The sequence below is a fragment of the Sorex fumeus genome, unplaced genomic scaffold (assembly GCF_029834395.1).
Source record: "Sorex fumeus unplaced genomic scaffold, SorFum_2.1 ptg000035l, whole genome shotgun sequence".
Classification (NCBI taxonomy): domain Eukaryota; kingdom Metazoa; phylum Chordata; class Mammalia; order Eulipotyphla; family Soricidae; genus Sorex; species Sorex fumeus.
The window spans coordinates 11674545-11686426 of record NW_026606092.1 but is presented as its reverse complement, the minus strand read 5'-3'; the positions used below and the strand labels follow the sequence as shown (position 1 = coordinate 11686426).

At 39.9% G+C, this 11882-nt stretch overlaps 1 non-coding gene across 1 annotated transcript; it reads left to right on the top strand.

Moving 5' to 3' along the window:
• The first annotated feature begins 5586 nt into the window (after positions 1 to 5586).
• LOC130027038 (small nucleolar RNA U3) lies at positions 5587 to 5793 on the top strand. Its single transcript, XR_008792977.1, has one exon. It is a non-coding gene; the product is annotated as a small nucleolar RNA U3 (small nucleolar RNA).
• The last annotated feature ends 6089 nt before the right edge of the window (positions 5794 to 11882 follow it).

The window sequence follows — 11882 nt, the reverse complement described above, 5'->3', positions numbered from 1 at the left end:
ACTTAGAGAACTCTAAAACCTCTACCAAGAAACTCCTAGAAACAATAGGCTTGTATAGTAAAGTGGCAGACTATAAAATCAATACCCAAAAATCCATGGCTTTCCTATACGCAAATAGTGAAAGAGAAGAAAGTGACATGAAGAAAATAATCCCATTCACAATTGTGCCCCAGAAAATCAAATACCTAGGAATCAGCTTAACTAAGGAAGTAAAGGACCTGTACTAAGAAAACTACAAAACACTACTTCAGGAAATAAAAGGGGACACGAGGAAATGGAAAAATATCCCCTGTTCATGGATGGGGAGAATCAACATTGTCAAAATGGCAATACTTCCCAAAGCAGTGTACAAATTCAATGCAATCCCTATAAGGATACCCATGACATTCTTCAAGGAAATGGAGCAAACACTCCTGAAATTTATATGGAACAATAAGCCCCCACGAATACCTAAAGCAATTCTTGGGAAAAAGAAAATGGGAGGAGTCAACCTCCCTAACTTCAAACTCTACTACAAGGCAGTAATAATTAAAACAGCATGGTACTGGGACAAAGGCAGAACTGCAGACCAATGGAACAGAGTTGAATATACTGACATTTCCTCCCAAACATATAATCATCTAATCTTTGATAAGGGGGCAAGAAAAGTGAAATGGAGCAGGGAAAGCCTCTTTAATAAACTGTGCTGACAAAACTGGACGGCTGCATGCAAAAAAGTGGGCTCAGATCTCTGCCTAACACCATACACAAAAGTAAGATAGAAATAGATGTATGACCTCAACATCAGACCAAATCCATAATGTTTATTGAAGACAAAGTTGGCAAAACTCTCCATGATATTGAAGCTAATGATATCTTCAAAGATGTCACGCCACTGGCCGAGCAAGTGAAAACAGAGATAGACAAATGGGACTATCTTAAACTAAGAAGCTTCTGCACCTCAAAAGAAACAGTGACCAAAATACAAAGACAGCCTACAGAATGGGAAAGGATATTCACCAAATACACATCCGACAAGGGGTTGATATCAAGGATATACAAGGTACTGGTTGAACTCCACAAAAAGAAATCACCCAAGCCCATCAAAAAATGGGGCAAGGAAATGAATAGAAATTTTCTCAAAGAAGAAATCTGAATGGCAAAAAGGCACATGAGAAAATGCTCTACATCACTAATCATCAGAGAGATGCAGATCAAAACAACAATGAGATATCATTTCACACCACAGAGACTGGCCCACATCCACAAGAACAAAAGCAACCGGTGCTGGTGCGGATGTGGCGAGAAAGGGACCCTCCTTCACTGCTGGTGGGAATGCCGGCTGGTCCAACCCTTTTGGAAAACAGTATGGACGATTCTTAAAAAATTAGAATTTGATCTGCCATTTGACCCAGCTATAGCACTCCTGGGAATATATCCCAGAGAGGCAAAACGGTATAGTCGAAGTGACATCTGCAATTGTTTGTTCATTGCAGCACTCTTTACAATAGCCAGAATCTGGAAAAAACCTGAGTGCCCGAGAACAGATGACTGGTTAAAGAAACTTTAACCATTTACACAATGGAGTACTATGTAGCTGTTAGAAAAGATGAAGTTATGAAATTTACATACAAGTGGTACTACATGGAAAGTATCATGTTAAGCGAAATGAGTCAGAAAGAGCGGGATAGACACCGAAAGATTGCATTCATCTGGGGAACATAAAGCAACAAAAAGGGAGACTAACACCTAGGAATGGCTGAGATTAGTACCAGGAATTTTGCTCCATGACTTGAAAGCCAGCCACATGTGCTAGGTAGGTGAAAAGGAAGCTCAGATAGAGAAGAGAGCACCAAATAAAGGGTGTTGTGAGGACCCTTCCAGGGTGGGAGAAGCATGCTAAAAGTAGTCTATAGACCAAACATGATTGCCACTCAAAGCCTCTCTTGCAAAACACAGTACCCAAAAGAAGAGAGAGAGAACAAGGGGGAATGCTCTGCCACAGAGGCTGGGTGTGATGGGGGGCATGGGGGGTGGCGGGATGCTGGGACCCGTGGTGGTGGAGGATGGGCATCGGTGGAGGGATGGGTACTTGATCATTGTATAACTGAAACTCAAGCACAAAAATTTATAAGTCTATAACTGTACCTCATGGTGTTTCACTAATAAAAAGAACACTTAGGTTTAACAACAATGAAGACACTACGTCAGAATGTATAAAATGTACATAAAACCCTCATAAAAATAGGCAAGCAATTTTTTGCTTGCTCTTTTGAAACATATATATACATACATATATATATGAACCTATATACCAGTAAGTATATCATTTTATAATCTCTGCTTTCAAGCTTTCCTTGGCTTGATGTTCTGTGATCCTGGTTTTCTGGCCTTTCCCTCAATTTCATGAATTACTTCCTAACTTTAGAATAAAATTTCTTTCTTAGAAAGTAAAATTTGATTTTTATGTTTCACGATCACGATCATGACCATCCTGTTATTTGTCGATTGCCTTGAGCAGGCCCCAGTAACGTCTCCTTCATCCTAGCCCTGAGATTTTTAAAAAGTGCCATATTCAGGCTCTTTCAGAGTTAGGAGAATGAGACCCATCATTGTTACTGGTATTTGGCATATTGGGTACGCCATGGGGAGTTTGCCAGACTCTGCCGTGTGGGCAGGTTACATTCAGTAGCCTGCCAGGTTGTCCAAAGTAGGAATGAGATGATAAGATGTCGCGCAGCCACAAATGCGGCCGCGCGCTTCTGGGAGCTGGGTTTTATAGTCTCTGAGTCTTGGTCGTTGATGGGATTACACGGCACCAGGGGGCCAGTTGGTAGGTGTGACCCCCGCCTACTGGAATTTGGAGGATCTGAGTAGAGGATGCTCAGCCCCGATCGGAGTAGGCTTGGAGATCTCAGCCCCGGGACCCACATGCCTTTGTTCCTCTGCCGGTACCTTCATGTGTGCGGAGAATGGTCTCAGCATGGTGGTGGCTGGTTCAGGAGGTCTTCGGCTTTTTATGTTTAAAATTATAATTTTAAACTTCACCATGTTCACCACCAACTTTCCAGTAAAAGCTGTGCACAAAGCTTGGAAAAACACTTCCATTGTGATTTCTGCACTTGGATTTTTGTGTTTAAACGAATGACCACCTATGTAAGTGGTTTATTAAATCATAAAGGAAATTAATAGAACTTAGATTTATAAATTAGATGTTTGAACGTTCCTAGTATATGAAGTAATAAAAGATCCTTAGAACTTGGAAGTAGTTATTTTAGAAGAAAAAAGAATCCTCAACGCATTGTAAACTTGGTAAGTTAGTATTGGTTCAAAATCTGTGTTTGCCATATCGAATACATAATGGATAGCTTGCCAGGCTTTGCCGTGTAGGTGAGATACTCTTGGTAGCTTGCCGGGCTCTCTGAGAGGGCAGAGGAATTGAACCCGGGTTGGCCAGGCCAGCTGAGTGCAAGGCAAACGCTCTAATGCTGTGCTATCACTCCAGCCCAGAAAATAATTAAGCCCCTAAAATGAAGTATGCCCTAGGGGGAAAAGACTGAAGTTTACTCCTAGTAGCCTTTTCCTTCCAACCAAATGTTTTCTTTACACACTTCCTCCTGCATCATACTCCTTTCTCTTCTCCTTAGGCCTAGAACAAACATTATTTTTCATACTTGCTCACATGGAATTAACTCGAAGCGGATCCATCCTGGGCTCTAAATTAATATTTTCCTTCTCTTACAGAAGAATAAGACCAGCAACTTTGTGACTTGGGTCAGTTCCAGAGTGTACCAGGAAATAATTCTGTGTAGTGTAACATGCCAAGAAAGATAGGGATTTTTTTAAAGCATTTCAAAAGTAAATACAAATTCCTAACTTAAAAAAACTTTTGTGGGTATTATGTGCTTAAGGTTTAGTCTTTAAAAAAAATCTTAAAATCTATCAGCACAATTCATATTTCAAAAAAAATAGGACTTTGTATATCAGTATTTTAGCTAGATACTTAGAAAGCAATTACACTACTAGGCAAGTTATAATCATTCCTTAGTGCTGTACAAAATGCGTGGGGTGAAAGCTAGAATACTGAATCTAAAAGTGTAATGAGTTTTTATTTTACATTAAATAAAATCAGTGCTAACCCTGTTGTATGTTACAAGTTCCTATTGATATATAGAGTGTATTGCACTATTCTGCATTAGTTTTCATATAAAATTTTACTTTCAGATTGGACATATTTCCATTTTCAGGTCTAGAGAAAAAATGAAAAATATGTTGGCATCCAACTGGAAGCATTTTTTTAATTGATAGAGTAAATTGTTTTTTAAATGGAGACACCTACTACAACAGTTCTCAGAGAAGTTTCCTAAAAATTTTATTGATTAAAACAAATTTTAGCTTGGAAAGAGATGGAGTACAGTGAGTAAGGCACTTGCCTTGCATGCAGCCAGTCTGTTTCAATCTTCAACACCACATATGGTCCCCGACGTCCCACCAGGATTGATCCTTGGGCACAGAGCCAGGAGTAAGTATTGAGCATCACCAGGTTTGAGCCAAAAAATAGAACAAAAGAAAGAAAAAGATCTTAATCTTGCCATAAGGGCAGGTAAAAATCTGTAAATAAGCAAGTAATACAAGTTTATTTTGTAGATTAAAAAAATTGTTTGTATTTTAAAGTCAGAACTGATTTTTAACTAAAATTTTTACTAGAAATGGGGTCAGTGGGAAAAATCTTATTCTAGTGCCATAAGCATATAGCAGGAAAAATAGACATTTTCATAGAAATAAATTTATGAGGAACATTATTTTAAATAATTTCAGTAACTTATTGCCACCCCAAATATCAGATAATCTTACAAACAACAATAAAATAATACATATGTTTTTGCTAGAAATAGCAAACTTAAATGATCACATTTAGGAGATTGATGTTTTATTTAGCCAAAGAAGGGAAGACTACCATTAAAAAAGAATAAGCTAGATTTATAGGCATTGAAAATATCTATATTCAGTGTAAGTCTAAGTGAGAAGTAGAATTAAGTGCAAAATAGAATTGTTATATAAGAAAAAATTATAATTTTATGGAACTGATACTCCAGATACTGAACGGTTGAAATGACTTAATCACTGAACTAAAACTTCAAAGTACGCCCTACTTAAAGTGTCAAACAATATTTTAGATTTTAACTTTTAAAAAAGTGGAGTCTAAAGACCTTTATCTCAATGTTGTAAAACATGACTGATTTATTGATATTAAAGTGTCTCATGACTGTCGGGTGCAGGGGCTGGGGTGATAGTATAGTGAGTAGGGCTCTTGGCCCAGACACCCAATATTATTCCCTGAGCCTTGAAAGGAGTAGTTCCTGAGTGCTGAGCCAGGAGTAACACTTGATCATCATCAGCTGTGGCCCCTCAAAAGAAAAGAAATAAAGGCTAAAATACAAAACCTCTAGAATATTTGTGCTTAAAAGTATTTTTGTATGCCTATAAAAGTAAAAATCCTGGACACCATGACTTAATTGAATTTTCCTGAATGGATGAATGTGTGTTTTTACCCTCTATCAAGTTCAACTTGTATAATTTTCATTGTAAAAAAATATAATGATTCTGAGGACTTTATTTTTCAGGAATCATTTTTATATTTCATTGCTAGAGAAGTTTATCTGACCATGTAGAACACCAGAACCATGAGTAGGAACCAAAGCATCCTCTCCTAAGCATGAAGCCGTTTCTAGGTGTTGTTTTTGCAGATACCATTTACTACTGATGCTCATTCTTCCTTTGAAGAATGAGAGGGAAGGATGGAATCTGAGTGGTTCTGGTTACAAACAAACAAAAAACCAAACTATGATTCTAAGTAAACTGTTTATGAAACCACAACCTAACAAATCATCAACCTTAAAGAGCTAGCCTTAGGACCGTGATGTAAAAGTTAATGAAAATTTTGTAAAAATTTTGTGGAAAAGTACTCACTTCCCTCTTTCTGGAATCTAGGTAAGAGTTACACCAACTCTCCATAGAGTCCTTCAATAGACGATGATAGCTGTAGACAATGATTTAATCAATGTTCTCATTACATGAATGAATAAATTAAGGATGGGAAGAAATTCTATTCAATAACTTCTAGCATCTGGATGGCAATTCAAGTTGAGCTAGGTTCTTTCTGTTCTCACCCCAGGAACCTAGGCTAATTTTTTGGATATGAAATTGGGTAAGGTCAGTTTAACTTGTGGCTGTTCGTGGTAGCCTGTATTTATTTCCCAGGTCACCTGGAACCTTGGTACTGACCCATAATCAGCATGGAATTGAGAGCGCTAGCTAGTGATTTATGATGTAATGTGCTCTTTGCAGTCCAAAACTCCCCTGGGGGCATCTTATACCATCTTCTCTACATCACTCGTGGATGACTGGCAATGATATTTATTTTTAGTCACATATCCTGATTAGTAGTGTAAAAGAACTATCAGTTAACTTGTACCTCTGTAGATTTACGGACTGCTCTAACAAATTACTACAGGCTTCATGGACTAATAAACAAAGTCTCCTCTCAGTTATGGAGGTTGGAAGTCCAATGTCAGCACCAAACTTCTTCCGATGGAAGGAATCTTCCTTTCCAGTTTCAGCTTTTGGGTCCTCATAGTATCCTGTGGCTTGTAGAACAAATGGTATCCCACACCAGTCTCTGCTTTTGATAACACATGTGTGTATGTTGCATGTGTGTGTGTGTTTAGAGAGCAGTTGTAGTATTTAGGACTATTCCTATACTATTCCTGGCTCTGTGCTCATGAATGATGAATGACCCCTGGTGGTGCTCAGGGAACCATAGGTGGTTCCAGGGATTCAAACTAGAGTTGACTGCATGCAAGATAACCTGGATTATCTCCAAAACTTGCTGGAAATTTAGACTATCTCTGGCCCTCCTGTGTCTGTTTTTTTTTTCTATCCCTTATTAAGAATATTTTCACTGAATTTAGGGATCACCCTAATCCAATATAATTTTAGCCCAATTTTTATCTTAATTATCTCTGTAAAGATAAGCCTTTGACAAAAAAAAAGTCTTTGATAAATCGCTGCAATACCTTCCAAATAAGTTCTTGTGTGTGGTGGCAGAGGGTGGGAGGGAAAGGTGCGTGGAAGGATGCGGTGAGGAGAATGGGGTGACAATTCTTTGCAATACCTTTCAAATAATTTCTTGTGTGTGTGGGTGGTGGTGTTCAGGAAGTGAGGAGAATGGGGTGTTTGGGGCCACACCTGGCAGTGCCCAGGACTTATTCCTGGCCCTACACTCAGGAATTTCCCTTGGTAGTGTTCAGGGAACCCTATGGGGTATCAGGGATTGAACCTGGGTCAGCCACCTACAAGGCAAGGGTCCTACCAGATGTACAACATCTCCACTCCTCAAATAAGATTTTTATGAGGCAAGTGAATATAAATGGGTAGGGGACACACTATTTAATGCTCTGCATTACACCTTCTCTAAGACAGAGATTTCCCACGCCTATTTTTTATTGATTTTCTGGATGTTGCCTTGATTTTCCTTTTCCTTTGTGCTCCTATTTACCTAGTCTAACTATTTAGAGGGTGTAGCATGTTACAGAGTCTCAGGTGTGCTTGCAAAATTCTTACTCTGTGTAAATTATTGCAATGTTGCTCCTACTGCTTTCAGTATTTTATTTTATTTTATAATGAAGTCACCTTTATTTGGAAACTTTCCTATTTTGTTAGAAAAATCCTTTGCGTGAACAAATGTTTTAATTCTGTTTGTGGGGGCAGGACATGAGGGTGATGGTCAGGGATCACTCCTAGTAGGACTCAGGGACCATAGGGGTGTTGGTGATTGAACCTGGCTGACTACGTGCAAGGTGCCTTATCCATTGTACTAGATGATGTTTTCAATTCTTTCTATCTTTAGTTGTCCTTTTAGTACAACCTCTTCAGTACAAAGAGAAATCCAAGAGTTACTCAGCATCTGAAGAAAATTTCTAACAAAAGAGAGAAAACAAGCTACAGAAAAGAAATAATGGATGAAACAGACTGCAGGTAGAAGAAATAAAGAATGTAGAGATCTTTTCTTCCTTCCTTCCTTCCTTCCTTCCTTCCTTCCTTCCTTCCTTCCTGCCTGCCTGCCTGCCTGCCTGCTTGCTTTTTGGGTCATACCCTGCAATGCTCAGGGGTTACTCCTGGCTCTGCTCTCAGGAATTACTCCTGGCAGTGCTTGGGGAACTATATGGGATCCCGGGGCTCAGACCTGTGTCAGTTGTGTGCAAGGCAAATGTCCTACTTGCTGTATTATCACTCAAGCCCCAAGAATGTAGAGATTCTTAAGGGAGAAAAGAAAAAAAAACATTACATACATTTTACAAAAATAGGATACTATTTAAAAAAGCAATAGTCAGATAACAAAATAACACAACTTTTTTTGGTCACACCCAGAAATATTCAAGGCTACTCTTGATGGTGGTTGGGGAAACTATGAGGTAATAAAAAAAAAATGGGGCCTCCTTCGTGGGAAGAAATTGTTTCAGCCCTTTGAGTTTTTTTCCACACCTTCAGGTGCTTTTTCAACCTTGGAGATTAAAAATATGGGTGAATTAAATACATCTGGAAGTTTGGAACATAAAATAAAAAGAACCACTTGACTTCCCGTTAATCGTCGATTTGCTAGAGCAGGTGCCAGTGAAGTCTCCATTTGTCCCTGTCGTGTGCTAGTGTAGCCCAATGGCTTCTGTTCGTTCTAGGAACATGAAGAGCCTCAAACCGATCGTTCATGATCTTGATGAAGAAGTCTGACCATCTGGTAGGTGGGCGGCCACGCGGTCTTTTGACATCCCGTGGAATCCAGTTGGTAACAGCTCTAGTCTAGCGGTCGTCTCTAAATCTCATTACGTGACCAGCCCATCTGATTTTTGACGCCTTGGCAAACAAGACAGCGTCCCTGATTCTTGATCGTCGACGGAGGTTGGAACTCCAGATTCTTTCTCTCATTTGAGTGAAACGTGATATTCCAAGCATAGCTCTTTCAATTCCTCTTTGGGAGACCCAAATAGCGTTCTCATCCTGTTTGCATAGGGCCCAGGTCTCTGAGGCATATGTTAATGCAGGAAGAACAGTGGAATCAAAGCGATGTGCCCAGAGCTGGAGCTTCTTCGTCCTCTTAGCTATTTCTTCGATGCTCTTGTAGTCGTTCCAAGCCGTTCTCTCCCTCCTGCGCAGCTTGGGTGCCAGGTCATTTGTCATGTTGACTTCTCGACCTAGGTACACATAGCTGTTGCATTCAGACTTGGTCCTTCCATTGAGAGCGAATGGGGCATCAGGAACAAGGCTGTTTCTCATAAACATTGTCTTCGTAAGATTCAGCTGTATATAAAACGAAATCAACCTTTCCTCTAGATTTACACTAAAAATGAGTTAGATTCATTGAAATTCTAGGATTATCCCTATTGTATAGTCTTCTATAAATGCAGTGACAGACATAGAACACAATTAGTCATAGGAACGTTCACAGTTTGTCTCTAAAGAAGCTTGTGAGGGACAGAGAAGAACAATTTGAGGACATAGCCTGAAAAAGTAAAGTCATTTCTTTCCTAACAGGGAACTAATTTACAACTGGCAATCAACTTAGGAAAATAACAAACATTCTTAAAAAGACAAATTTGATTTAATTTAGTTTGCCACCACAATAAAATAAATCTGGATTTGAGTTTATTTTTAGCAAGTGAAGAACACTAAAAGTTAAACAACAAGGAATGGGCGGCGGGGGCACAAATCTCTGTCCACAAATATTGTAGCAGCAGGTCTCCTGACTTTACTGCCTGCATCGAAGAGAAGAAAAATGTATTTTAATTATTAAATCTAAATTATTAAATCTAAAACTGTCTAATACATCATGTGCCTCTTACAAAAAAAAAAGATTCAGCTGTAGTCCGACCTTTCCACACTCACGGTCGAAGTTGGCCAGCATTTGTGCCACTTGGCTAATGTTTGGTGTTATTAAAACAATGTCATCAGCAAAGTGGAGGTGGTGTAGTTGCCAGCCATCTTATCTTCACTCCTATTCCTTCCCATTCCAGTCGTCGCATGATGTTCTCGAGGGTGGCACTGAAGATTTTCGGTGAAATGGTATCACCCTGCCGAACCCCTCTCTTGACATCAATGATTACTTCTTTGTAGAATGGTGAGATCCTGGTAGTGAATCTGTAATACAGCTCACAGAGGATCTTGATGTATTGAGCTTGAATGCCTTGATTGGCTAGGGCTTCAATGACCGCTTCCGTCTCAACAGAATCAAAGGCCTCCTTTAAATCAATGAACGTTAGACAGAGCAGCATCCTGAACTCCCAAGAAACCTCAATGGGCTTGGTTATCGTGTGGATATGGTCGATGGTGCTGAACCCTTTGCGGAACCCGGCTTGCTCGCATGGTTGTCCTTCATCTAGTGTTCTGCCAATCCTAGTTAGGATGACTCGAATGAACAACTTGTAGATGACAGACAATAGGCAGATCGGGCGATAGTTCCCAATGTCATGGATGTCTCCCTTCTTGTACATTAGTACAGTCCTGCTGGTTTTCCATTGGGATGGAACCTTGCATTCAGACACATAGCGTGTGAAGAGCCGAGCCAGCGTATTGATGAGTACTGACGGCAGGTTCTTCAGGTGTTCAGGTCTGACCTTGTCTGGGCCGGGTGCTGTTGGTTTCTTTACTGACGAAATGGCGTGTCGGGTTTCGGAAGGGAGAACATTGGGAACGACATATCCATCCTGTGGAATTTGGTATGCAGGCAAGTGGACATGGCTATTGAAGAGATTTTAATAGAAGTCATGGATAATCTTCTCCATTGCTGTTCTGGAAGATGTGATAGACCCATCAGGACGTCGGAGGGCAGTCATCTTGGTCTTGTAGTTGCCGAAGAACAGGCAGGCATTACGAACACTTTTCCCAGCTTCTGCCGCATCTACCAGCACTTCTGCTCTTCTCTCTTTGAGGTCTTCCTTGATCACATCTCTGCACTACTTTGCGAGCTCGGATGTTCGCTTGCGGTTGCCTGAAAAAGAACCAAAAGATAGGATAAAAGAAATAGAATAATTAGATCAGGATTTTTAGACCAGTATTAGACCAGGAGAACCAATATTCAAATCAGAAATACTGAAAAGAAAGAACAAATAAGAAAGAAATGAGCAATAAAAATTTTTATTAAGACTTTCCCAGGACTAAGAGGAAATACGTGTCCAAATTAAATAGCCCCACTTAATGCTTAGCAAAAATGGAAAAAGAAAGTAGTTAATCAAAACATATGAGAGAAAATTCAAGAGACTTGCAACAGGAAGAAAATTTTGTACTCTGGAGATAGATTGGGGCCAGAGGTAAAGTACAAAGGCTCAGGATTCAGAATGGCCTTATAAGTTTCCATATTAACATGAGGGATCAGAAATGAATGGAGCAAAACTTCCAATGATCTTCAGCCTTGAACCAAATTATCAGTCAATATAAATGTCACTGTCACTGTCACTGTCCTCCCGTTCACCGATTTGCTTGAGCGGGCCCAGTAATGTCTCCATTGGAGACTTTGTTGTTACTGTGTTTGGCATATCGAATACGTCACGGGTAGCTTGCCAGGATCTGCCATGCCGGTGAGATACTCTCGGTAGCTTGCCGGGCTCTCCGAGAGGGGCAGAGGAATCGAACTCGGGTTGGCCATGTTGGCTGCGTGCAAGGCAAACGCCCTATCGCTGTGCTATTGCTCTAGCTCCCAATATAAAAGTAAGGGTGACATAATTAGACACATATGCTTTAAAGTATAGCTTAATTCCCAAGCTTTTTCTCAAGAAGGACTTGAAAAATGTGGACTGCCAAAGTGGGGAATTAAACAAGAAAAGGGAAACCAGAAAAATGAGGTAGGATATTCC